Source organism: Apteryx rowi, unplaced genomic scaffold, assembly GCF_003343035.1.
Source record: "Apteryx rowi isolate R43461 unplaced genomic scaffold, aptRow1 scaffold_115, whole genome shotgun sequence".
NCBI lineage: Eukaryota > Metazoa > Chordata > Aves > Apterygiformes > Apterygidae > Apteryx > Apteryx rowi.
This window is the reverse complement of record NW_020447364.1, coordinates 798,598-809,120: the sequence shown is the minus strand read 5'-3', so window position 1 is coordinate 809,120 and position 10,523 is coordinate 798,598. Positions and strand designations below refer to the sequence as shown.

The 10,523-nt window shown below is 39.7% G+C and overlaps 1 protein-coding gene across 18 annotated transcripts in view; it reads right to left on the bottom strand.

Annotated features, from left to right (window-relative positions):
• FMR1NB (FMR1 neighbor) overlaps window positions 1-10,523 on the bottom strand; it is a 105,278-nt gene that overhangs the window by 59,993 nt on the left and 34,762 nt on the right. For 2 of the 18 annotated variants that reach the window (XR_003255813.1, XM_026080093.1), the window contains one exon: window positions 3,675-4,054. The exons of 14 other annotated variants lie outside the window; for them this stretch is intronic. The gene's annotated coding sequence lies outside the window, so the exon portion shown is untranslated. Of the gene's footprint in view, window positions 1-3,674; window positions 4,066-4,425; window positions 4,575-10,523 lie in introns of those variants that run through there. 2 more of the 18 variants (XM_026080102.1, XM_026080140.1) reach the window with 2 other exon arrangements.

The following is a 10,523-nucleotide window of genomic DNA, read 5'->3' as shown; positions in this document are numbered from 1 at the left end:
ACCTCGGCCAGCGCCGCGGCGCCAGGAGCCCGCTGCGGCGCGGGTGCCCGAGGAGCGCCCGGGGCAGCGTGCGCGGGGGCAAGGCTCAGCCCAGCATGCAGCTAGCCACAAGTCAGCGCTGGAGACCACGACTATTTTTCATCCCCCCCCGCTCCCCACTATTCTCTGCAAGGGGTCTGGAGTAGGAGGAGCAAGCAGATTTTGAAGGAGGTGGAGAAGGATGGTTAACAGCCTTGCTCCCATACAGTGGTTTTGGCAAGTACCCGGTCAGCTGGGTTCAGCTTCGGCCTTGTGCACAAAACACATTTTTCATTTCTGTCAAGAGACACATTTGAAAAAACTAAAACACTGGACAGAGGTGAAAAATGAACAACAAAGAGAAAGAAATGTCAGGAAGACAGAACGAAGGGAAAGCATCAAATGATATCGCTTATTTGCTCCCCGCTCTGGCAGCACAAGGACCACAATACAATTTGCTTGTGCCATTTTTTGAGGGAGCAACAGTAGTGCATAGGGACAAACCAGAAGACAGCTGGAGGTAAAGTACAGCAGTACTTCAGGACAAGATGCACTTGCTGGGGGAAAAAAAAAAAATCTATAATCTTAGTTGAAAAGAGGTTAGAGACTGTGGTTGAGAAATTAACTGCTGGACAGCAGAGCTAGTAAATGAAAGCTCCATCTGGATCAGGCTGACACTGAAATAAGCTACAATAAAGTTCTGGCAATTTTACTAAGCTAACCAAAAAAATCTCCCCAGAAAATTCTGAGAAAAACAAAATAGTAGAAGAAAAAGAATGAGAAAACTCAGAGAGTATGGAGACTAAGTGATGTGATGGTGGTCAGTATCCCTGATTTAAGATGCAGTGGAGGAAATGCATAAATTGATGAAAAAATTCATTGTGTGTAAAAGTATCAAAACCTAAATATTGAAAGTATTACAAAGAAATATTGTAGAATCCACTCAGGCAAAGCTGTATAAGATAATAATATGAACATCATAAATGATCTCACCTAGCATCAGAAAAGTTGCCCCTGACAGAGGAAATGAAGGAATTATTGTCTGAATACAGGCCCCATTTGTTTTCGCTAAATCTTAATGAGGTGGACAAAGCAAGGGGAACTTGATGGTATTTTCAGTTGAGGACACCTACATTCATATCTACCTCTCAGCAAAGTTAACACTTGATATTTATTATTATATAAAACAAGACTTGATTCATTTGCTGCATCTGACTAGGAATATTACCACTACTGGAGGAGTCACTTGTAGGGTCCAGAAAGCAAATGTCATTTATTTTATAGTCTAAGCATAGAGAAGTTTTACCTCTTTGCAACTGTTCAAATTGCCAAGGAGGAATTGAACTTTACATAACCAATTTCTAAATTCTGTATTTGAATTCAGTGGGGTCTTTAACTTGTTTGACAGATTCCTGTCTTGGCAAAGATGGCCCAGAGTATGTCACAGTAACCTGCCACTCAACTTCAAGAATTTCCAGGAGGCCCTAGAAAAGGGCAATCAAAAAGTTAACACCCAAGGGGCATTTGGAAGGTTAAAGAAGAAATGCCAGTACAAAAGGAAGGCAACACCATCCGAATTAGATTAAAGCTTTCGACAAAGACTATTCAGTACATATTCCACCTTCAAGGCAAAAATAAAGTTCTTCGCTTCAATCAGTGATACAGGATAAGTTGAAATAAATTTCATTAATTGGATATTCTTGAAAAGGTCATTTAAAAAATCACTATGAAGTAGACTGCATCACTTGGGCCTAATCCTGCCTTCCAAAATCCAAGGAAGGCAAAGGTGTTCCTAAGATGCCTCAGCCCTCAAAAAGAAACAATACTGTGTAAATAAGGAGCGTAACAATATTTATTGATACCTCAGAGCAGATTATAACCAGAGATGTTTCAAACCCACATTCCTTGTCTGTACAGGGTACTAAGTTGTATTCAGCATAGTAGTAGCTGAGAAATGATAAAAAGTCCTTTTCCAGGGAAAAACACTTAAATATGTGAGACTAAAACATGCTCAGTGATGTATAAATAATACTGATCTGCTTCTCTGTATTGCTATAGGAATCACCTCTGATGTACTTGGGTATCTACCTGGGACAACCTGATGAGCTGGGAGGAGGGAAGACTCTCGCTTTCCACTAGCTCAAGGTATGCAAGTGCCAGGTAGAATTTGGCCTTATCCTGAGCATGAAAAAAAAAACAAACCCACCCCAAAACCCACAAATTGAAAAAAATATGGTGGAGGTGTTACACTTGCATGTAATGTTTGGCCCACTGTATACAATACCAACCAAGGAGCTAGTAGACCAGTAATCTCCATAGAGATAGCTCTCTGTGCTGTCTGGGCCACTGACTTATGTCTGTTATTACAAGACAGCTTGCAAGATGAACTCACAGAGAGAGGGTTTTTTTGCCCTCTCTCTTCTCCCTGGACACCCATAAACATAGACATCTACTTTTGAGTTCTGTATTTGCTATTGCCTTATATTGTCTGTTTCTTAGGGAGGGAGTTTCTTATTCTCCTCTATGGGAAGCCACATGGGCTACATTCAGTGTTAAATAACAAACCTACTACTACTAATAGAAACAGCAGTTTTTCCTGGCAAGATGTCTCTTGATGTGAGCACAGGACTGGGAGCTAAGAAGTCAGAGTTTTGTCACCTCTCTGCCACTACTTCCTCTGTAATCTTCACCAAATCTATTAATCTCTCCAGATTCCCAGTTTCCTTTTTTGCATAAAGCTTTCTTGCCTCTGGGGGACATTCAGAAGATGAATTCATTAATCTTTGTAAAATGCTGAGAGGCCTGCTCACCACCAGTTTCAGGAAAGTATTTTCTGACACCACCGAAGTATATTTAAACTGCCTTGTTGCCTCATTTAGCCTACTTTAGCAATGAGGAAATTGTGATAGGCTACTGTTTAAGTATGTTGAAATCTATGCAAAGGAGCCTTAGGATTTCATAGACCAAATCCTTGATAGCTAGAAAATGCTGGGTCATGCCTGAGATGAGAAACAATGGTCTAGGAAAAGGAAGGAAGGAAGGAAGGAAGGAAGGAAGGAAGGAAGGAAGGAAATTTGTCACTGCGCTTTAAGTGTACAGAGAACCTCTGATGATGATGACTTCAAGTCTTTAACAGGCTAGCATAAATGAGGTAAACATTTCACCACAGGTGAGATGCATACAAGAATGACAATAAAATATCACTATATGCAGCAAGAGCTGACTGCTTCTGCTGAGGAGAAATCTCCATTGCCATATTCATGAGTGTGGAAAGCATTCAAAGTTTCCAGAGCATCCCTCCTTCACAAGAATGAGAGTAGGAGATTAAAGGAAACAGTGGAGGCCCTCACTGTAAGGGTAGATTGACTAGAAGTGAAAAAGCAAAAATTGTTTTGCTTAGAGTCCCACATAAGGAATTTGAATTAGCCGGAGTGATGAAGGACAAATACCTCTGGTGGTATTAGGAAAGCTGTAGGAGGAAAACAGCTGCTGAACGGACCCAGAAAGAGTTAAGAGTCTGATGGAAAAATCCCTACAGGTTTGAACTTAATGTTCAGTGACAATGAGGAAACCCATCCAGATGTAAAGCTGCAAGAAATACAAGGCACCAAGGAAAGGGGCATTCGTGCTTTTTATGAGTTAGGAGTTACTGTATCCAGCATTTGTCATGATATCTCAGATAACACAGAATTGCTATCCAAAGGGTTCTGCACAAAGCACGCAGAATGAAGCAGGTTTAAAAAAATGCAAGCTGTGAAGGAAAGAGAAGAGCACGTCTCACGGCTAACGTGAATGTTCCTTGCATTTCAAAAGGAGCCAGTTGCAGTGATTCAAACAAACTTCTCACGCTGTCATGGGGACAGCCCAGCTTGTATTTAAGTTCAGGAGGATAATCTCTTGGCTCTTGTCCTGCATGCTTTTAAATCCAGGGTGCTGGTCTGAGACTTCCAGACAGGTGTGAGTGGAGCTGAACCTATTGGCTGAACTGCAGAGAACTATCTCCAGCAAGAGCTTAGCAGGATCATCCATAGTTCCTCTAAAAAAGAGCTAGGAGTTACAAAGGATAAATAAAGAATCCAGAACAACTAATGAAAACAGTATGGAGCAGGCTGTCTGTCAGGTCAAGAACAGCAAAGGAAGGGAGGGGAAAATTAAAAGTGTTTCACTTTGCTTGTAAACTTTTTAGGGCAGTTGATTCTGTATCTCTGTGGTTTTGGGGCAAAAAGGACCATTCCTTCCTTGTTTGCTTTCAGAATACAGCTGTTTGCGTGAAAGCAGAGGGGAGCCTTCACAGACCCAGCAAAGAAGGATACTATAGAACTGAAAAACAAAAAAGAGCCCAATTTCATGGAAGTAAGAAAGTATAGATGACATCCTCTGTGGAAAATGGAAACGACTGTATTTAACCAATATTCATGTCAGGGTGATGAACAAATAGATTACAAGGCAAGCAGAACTCTCGTGGGTGAAACACATCTGAGGGCAAAAGCTGTTTAAATTCCAGTCCAAGCCATTGCACAGACTTTGGCAAGTCATTTAGCCAGCGCTGTCCTCACCTGTATAAGAGGATTAATCACCGAGTGCCTCAAAGACACAGTAAAATATACCTGAGTTATATGTTGATATTTGACATGCTCTGAAACTGTATGATGTACTCATTACCATAACCTTTCAGCAGATACATTAAAGTAGTTTTTTTATATAATGTAATTTAAGGGTGGAATTATCATGCAAACAAAGTAGGGAAGCAAAGTCAAAAATCACAAGGAACGCACACACACACTGTATATTCCTTGAGGCTGCTTATGTTTTTAACACTTCCTCTGGAGTGCTGCTCAGTACTTTCTGCCGAACACGACAGCGTCCGCTGGTGATTGACACCCAGCCATTACACAGTGCAGTTTTGTCAGCAGGAACTCAACGAAAAAGTGAAGCTGAACACCTTTGGATAAGTGTGCACTCCTGAAAATGGCCATAATTTACTCAAGCCTCTTCCATTGATACTGATAGGAGTAACATTTTAAGACAAGCCTATAGAAAAAAACTGTAATTTTCTGGGGTTTTTTTTGTTTTTTTTTTTTAAACTTATTTCTTTCCCTACTGCTTTTGTGGGAAGAGGAAGCCCCAGGCATCTGACTGCAAGCTCTCAGTCACCCAGTGACTCTGACCTACAGAGCATAATACAGAGCAATCACACCTCCATGGGGTAGCTATTCAGAGCCATTCAAGCCTATACAGGTGAGCTGGGTTCCTTGCCTTCCCCACAACCCTTTTCTCTTCTGAATTCCTCAGTCTCAGCCTTTTTTTTTTTTTTTTTTTAATTTCATCTCCTCTTTGCCTTCCCCCTACCCCCCCCGACACAGGTACATCAATCATTACCAGTCTGAGCTGGGAAAGGAAGGCTACTTCAAGGTCACCATGTAAAGAGCCCTAATACTTTCCAGTGAAAGGGAAGTGAAAAGAGGCCATAAGTGGCTTCCTGTTTCTATTCATTGTTTAGGGAAACTCCTTAGGAAGGAAAGGAAAAGTATGCATGGGGAGAAGGCTGCATGGCCAAAGGAAGGGGGAAGTACCATACACAAAAGGGTGGTCTGTAAGGGTAATATCCTGAGAAGAGAAAAAACTTACTGGCATGCCAATAGATGAGTGTAAGCTAGAGAGACATGAAGGAGACAGATGTGATTCTCTAGAGAAAGGTAGCTCCCCTGTGGCCAATCACCATGAAAGGGGCTGGCCATCTTTGACAAGGATAGATACCACAGAAGGGAAGTAGGGGTGTTGCTACAATAAATGTCATGTGTTTCTTCCTGGACTTTCTCCATGCTGCCAGAGGAGMAGGCTGCATGTAGCAGCTGCTCTTCAGCTCAGTCTCGACATGACCTCTTGAGCTAGCTAGAGCTTCTGCTTGCAATATTCAGGTGGATACATGGGGAAAAGAAGTTTTTGCCATGGAAGTGCCTTTGTAACCTGTTTGCTCTCCCTCCTCTGCTTTCCTCCAAGCTTTTATTAGTGATTTGCAAATGAGATGCTAACTGAAGGAGCAAAGGCAGCAGAGGAGTTAGTTGAGTCCACTAGGCACTTTCCAGCTAGTAGGTGCAATATTTGTCTCCTAGTGTAGACCTTAGAACTGAGTCAATTTCCTCATCTCCAAAATTCTGTTGCTATTACCCAACTCTCCAAACAATAATTCCTGCCATTAGCTTTGCCTTTATATGCACAATTTATATTCCATATTTAAAACAAAGCTATGGTAAACATACACTTCAATGTTGTCTTACACGCACGAGTGAGGAAATGCCAAATTCAGCCTTCGCTGAAGGCTGGATTAAGGTGCACATATATACACAAGAGTAAAGCCAAGTTAAGACATACTAATTCTTGTTCGGAGAGTATTTTGTAACACTGATTTTCCTAGGTTTAGGCTGTTGTTTTCCTTCACTTTTTTTTTTTTGGACTATGTGGGTACTGGAGAGACAAGTGCCGTATTTTTTATTTTTATATTGTTTACAAACTAGACTTGCAATAGAGCCTTTACACATCATCTTTCAAAACATATTTTGAGTACTGTTGCTGTTGAAATATTAGTTTTCAATACCTGTTCACCTACAGTCACTTTACAATGACACTATTGTTCTAGGTACCCTACTAGCAGAGAATAAAAGGCAATCTCTGTCTCCAAGAATTTATAATCTACAGATTACCCATGAAATTTAGGCAAATTTCTTCAGACAGATATTCCTATTTTACTGCTGGAGAAACTAGATATAAATCTTTTTTCCTTAAGTGAGATTCCTTTAGGTGTCTAGAGCACAACAGTGCCATTAAAAGGATATTATGTTAAAAGAATACACTGATTTTTTAATGTAAATATTCATACACGGCCATAGAAAATATAGGTTATTTTTGTCACAGAGAGAAACAAAGTGAGCAATTAATAATGTGGACGTTCTTGAACTTTCATTTCCTCTTGAGTACTGTGATGTTTGCTTTCTGATTTTAAAGTCTTCCTCCATTATGCTACAGTGACAAGCCTCTCATCTTTAATTATCAATTCCCCCACAAAGCTAGGGAGGTAAAACATATCCAAGCCAAGATACAGAGTGTCAGACTGTCCTCCAGATGCCCCATTGCACTGTATTTCGGGGAGCCTATGGAGAGATTGCAAAACAACAAGACAGCTAAAAAAAGACAACCCTGGAACCTGAGATAAGGAAGCACTGAGAAAAACAGCAACCACAAGTTCTCATGGGATGAGGCTTGGCTGACGCTAGAGCAAGAAATACATGAAAGAAACAAGTGAACCACACCCATGAAGTGACAGCTTCTGTTCAGTGATAAAGACTCAGGCTCCTGCAAGCTGGGTCTCTGCCTTGGTTATTTATATCATTCAAATAGGAAAACCTATTAATATATAAACAAAAAGTCTAGAATCAAAAGTAGTTAGCAATTATCTATTTAATCCTCTGTATAGATTTTAAAAATAGCATACCATGCATGTTCCTTATAGAAAGTTCACACTGTCTGTGATAAAACCAGTTTTCTAATTAAAGGCTAATAAGCACATTAGTGCAAGACTGTGGACACACAGTTAAAATGTATAAGATTTTCAATCTTGGTATCTCTGCCTCCCAGTATGTTTGGTGGTAAGGCAAAAAGATCTTGCTATGTTAAATTCTTATTTGCATAGGCACCAGTTTAACACAGAAATGAAGCATAGTACATCACTGGTGTACAGGAACACAGTACAAAATGATGGTTGGGCCAAACTATGAATTTTGATTCAGAATGCAACTAATCACTCTGAAACCAAAACCCTGTTAGTTCCCCTAACATTTGGGGTTTCTTTTCATTAGAACTGTGCTCCTTTAGTGTACTTTGCTTCATTGCCCCCTTAAAATTAAGCAGCTTCCCAAGTATTTTTCCTTAATATACACAAGATGTAAAATAAAAAAAATACAATTTCAACATGCCTCTAATCTATGCTATTTCTCTAATTGGTGTACTGTGATTCTATAGACAGCCACAGCATGAATCAAATTCTTATTTACGTTTGATTTCTCTTGCCATTTTATCATCATAAAGTATGTGAATTCAACACCTTGCTCTCCCTTTCACAGCACTCTGGCAGGGTAAGACAATTGTGCACCAGTGCACAGCAGACCATGCATGCATTCCATGGCTTTTAGGGCTAAATGATTTCATTTTAATGAAGTTGTCATTATCAGTAAGTTTATACACTTAAAAAGAAAGATTCCTGTAGACCCACATTGGTCTGTTGCTGCCTAGTGAAGTTAAAAGAGTACTAAACTTTGTTGGAGAGGTCTTAAAAGGCTCTTCAGTGATGAAAGGAATTGACTTGGATTAGACATTTGGAGGGATGGGTCACAGGCTTATTTGCTCATACAATAATGAATATATACAGTACACACCTACTCTTTCATCCCTCTCCAAAGATGCCTACACTCCCAATTCAGCTCTGTTCCTACATGTTTTCTTTTGCCTAAACCACCTGACCATCCATATATAAACCTCTCAAGTATGTACTTCTTTCTAAGTCTCAGCTGTGTTTTAGCTTCATCTGCTCTCTCCCCACCCTTGCAGGGAAGAGGCAGCCTAAGCCTGGCCCTCCAGGGTCTTGCCCACAGTTTCGTCTCAGAGAGCAGGAGCGTCCTTGCCCAGCTGGGAGAGGATGACAGAGCAGCCTGGCTCAGAGAAGCACAGGCACATCACTGTGACTACACAGCCACAAGAAATGTGCAGAAGAGGTGAGGTGCATTTATAAGAGAACAACAGCCTGGGAGTTGGGGGAGGGAGGGGGAATCTGTCTAGACCCAGCTCCAGGCACTAGGGCTAACTGCACAGCATAAACATATCTTTCTTCAGGTATGGCTAGATAAGCTGCTGCTTTTTCCTCCAGAAAAAAACCCTCTGATGTTAAAGATTTTGGAGATTTATCCTTAACAGTCCCATCTGTCTGCTGGATCACACAGTGAAAGTAGAACCCTCCAGCATGCAGAGGACTGGTTAGAGTAGAATAAAAATACACTATGTTATAGCGTGAAACAAAATAAACAAAAAAAAAGCAGCACTGGAAAACAAGCAATTTAAATACAAAAAAATTAATGCAGTTAGAAGACGGTAAGAAAAATGATGAAGTCTGCAAGATGGAAAGAATTGTAATAATTATGTGATTTAGTATGTAGATTAATGTATTCTAAACAGGAAAAGATTGAAAGTTTATACTTGAGTTTATTAATTTTGGCAATGATTTCTATTTCTTACATCTTTCAGCAGTATGAATGAAACACTGTATGAAGTTACTGACAAAGAACAGGCTTTATTTTCATAATCTGAAAGTTAATAAAAATAGTTTAAGCAAACTGAAATAAAGGCAACAGTATAATGCTGTACTCACTGTTCAGCAAAGCAAGTTTCAAGCTTGGAAACAAAGGAAAAGCCATGAATTATAGATATTATTTACAACAGAACCATTTTTAAATAGGACATAAGAAGAAAGATGAAGTATGACCTCCAGTAGTCATAACTTTAAAAATTATACTACGTTGTGTACACTGCCATGTTTTCTTTAATTTGTAGACTGTAGTTAGAAGTCTCAAATGTTTGCTCTTTAAAGACTCAAATGTCAAAAATAAGCTACTTTTTTAAGCAGGCATCATATGTACTTGTAAATTAATCAGTTTAATTCTGCACTGTATATTGCATTTATGGTTCAACCACAATATTTTCCTCATGCAAAGCCCAATATTAATTCTAATCTCAGACTGCTCTCTACTGGTAATAAATTTTGTTAAAAATCATTAAATATCTGCAATACCAGAGACATGCAAAGAACTGCATTTGGCATATATCCTATCTTTGAATCAGTGCACGAATGAGAGCCTTAAGAAGGCAACGTGAATATGAAATGAAGGGTAAATGCAAAAGCTTAAGCCAAAACATGATTTCACTTTATACTGACCCATTATGGCCCTACTCCTGCTCTCACTGAATTTAATACCAAAACATACAGCTGTCCCAGATTATTTGGTAGAGGTCTGATCTTTTGAACATAAATAATTCCTTCTGCACTCAACCAGGCTGGGGATTGCAAGAAACAAACATGCTGGCTGCAAGTAGAGAACATGGACAATTTTGTCCTTCTGCTACTTCAGCTTTTCATAGTCAGAGACGTCTTTGTGAAAGAGCTCAAACTTCTGGTTCTTAAATTTAATTTTTTATTTTTTTAATTACAACTACTGGGTGAAAAATGATTCATCAATTTCATCTTACCATTTAATTTCCATAATACTGGAAAGCAGCAGTATAAGCCTGCAATGTAGGCTAAGTACCACTTACTATAGCACTGGCATTTTTCTTTCCCATATGGTATTTATGTAGCATATTTGGTAATAACAGTAAACTACACTGTTCTCAGCCTCATTTTGCTTCCACATAAAGCAATAGTGAAACTCTTCTTAAGGCCACTGGAAGGTGCAAATGCTCTG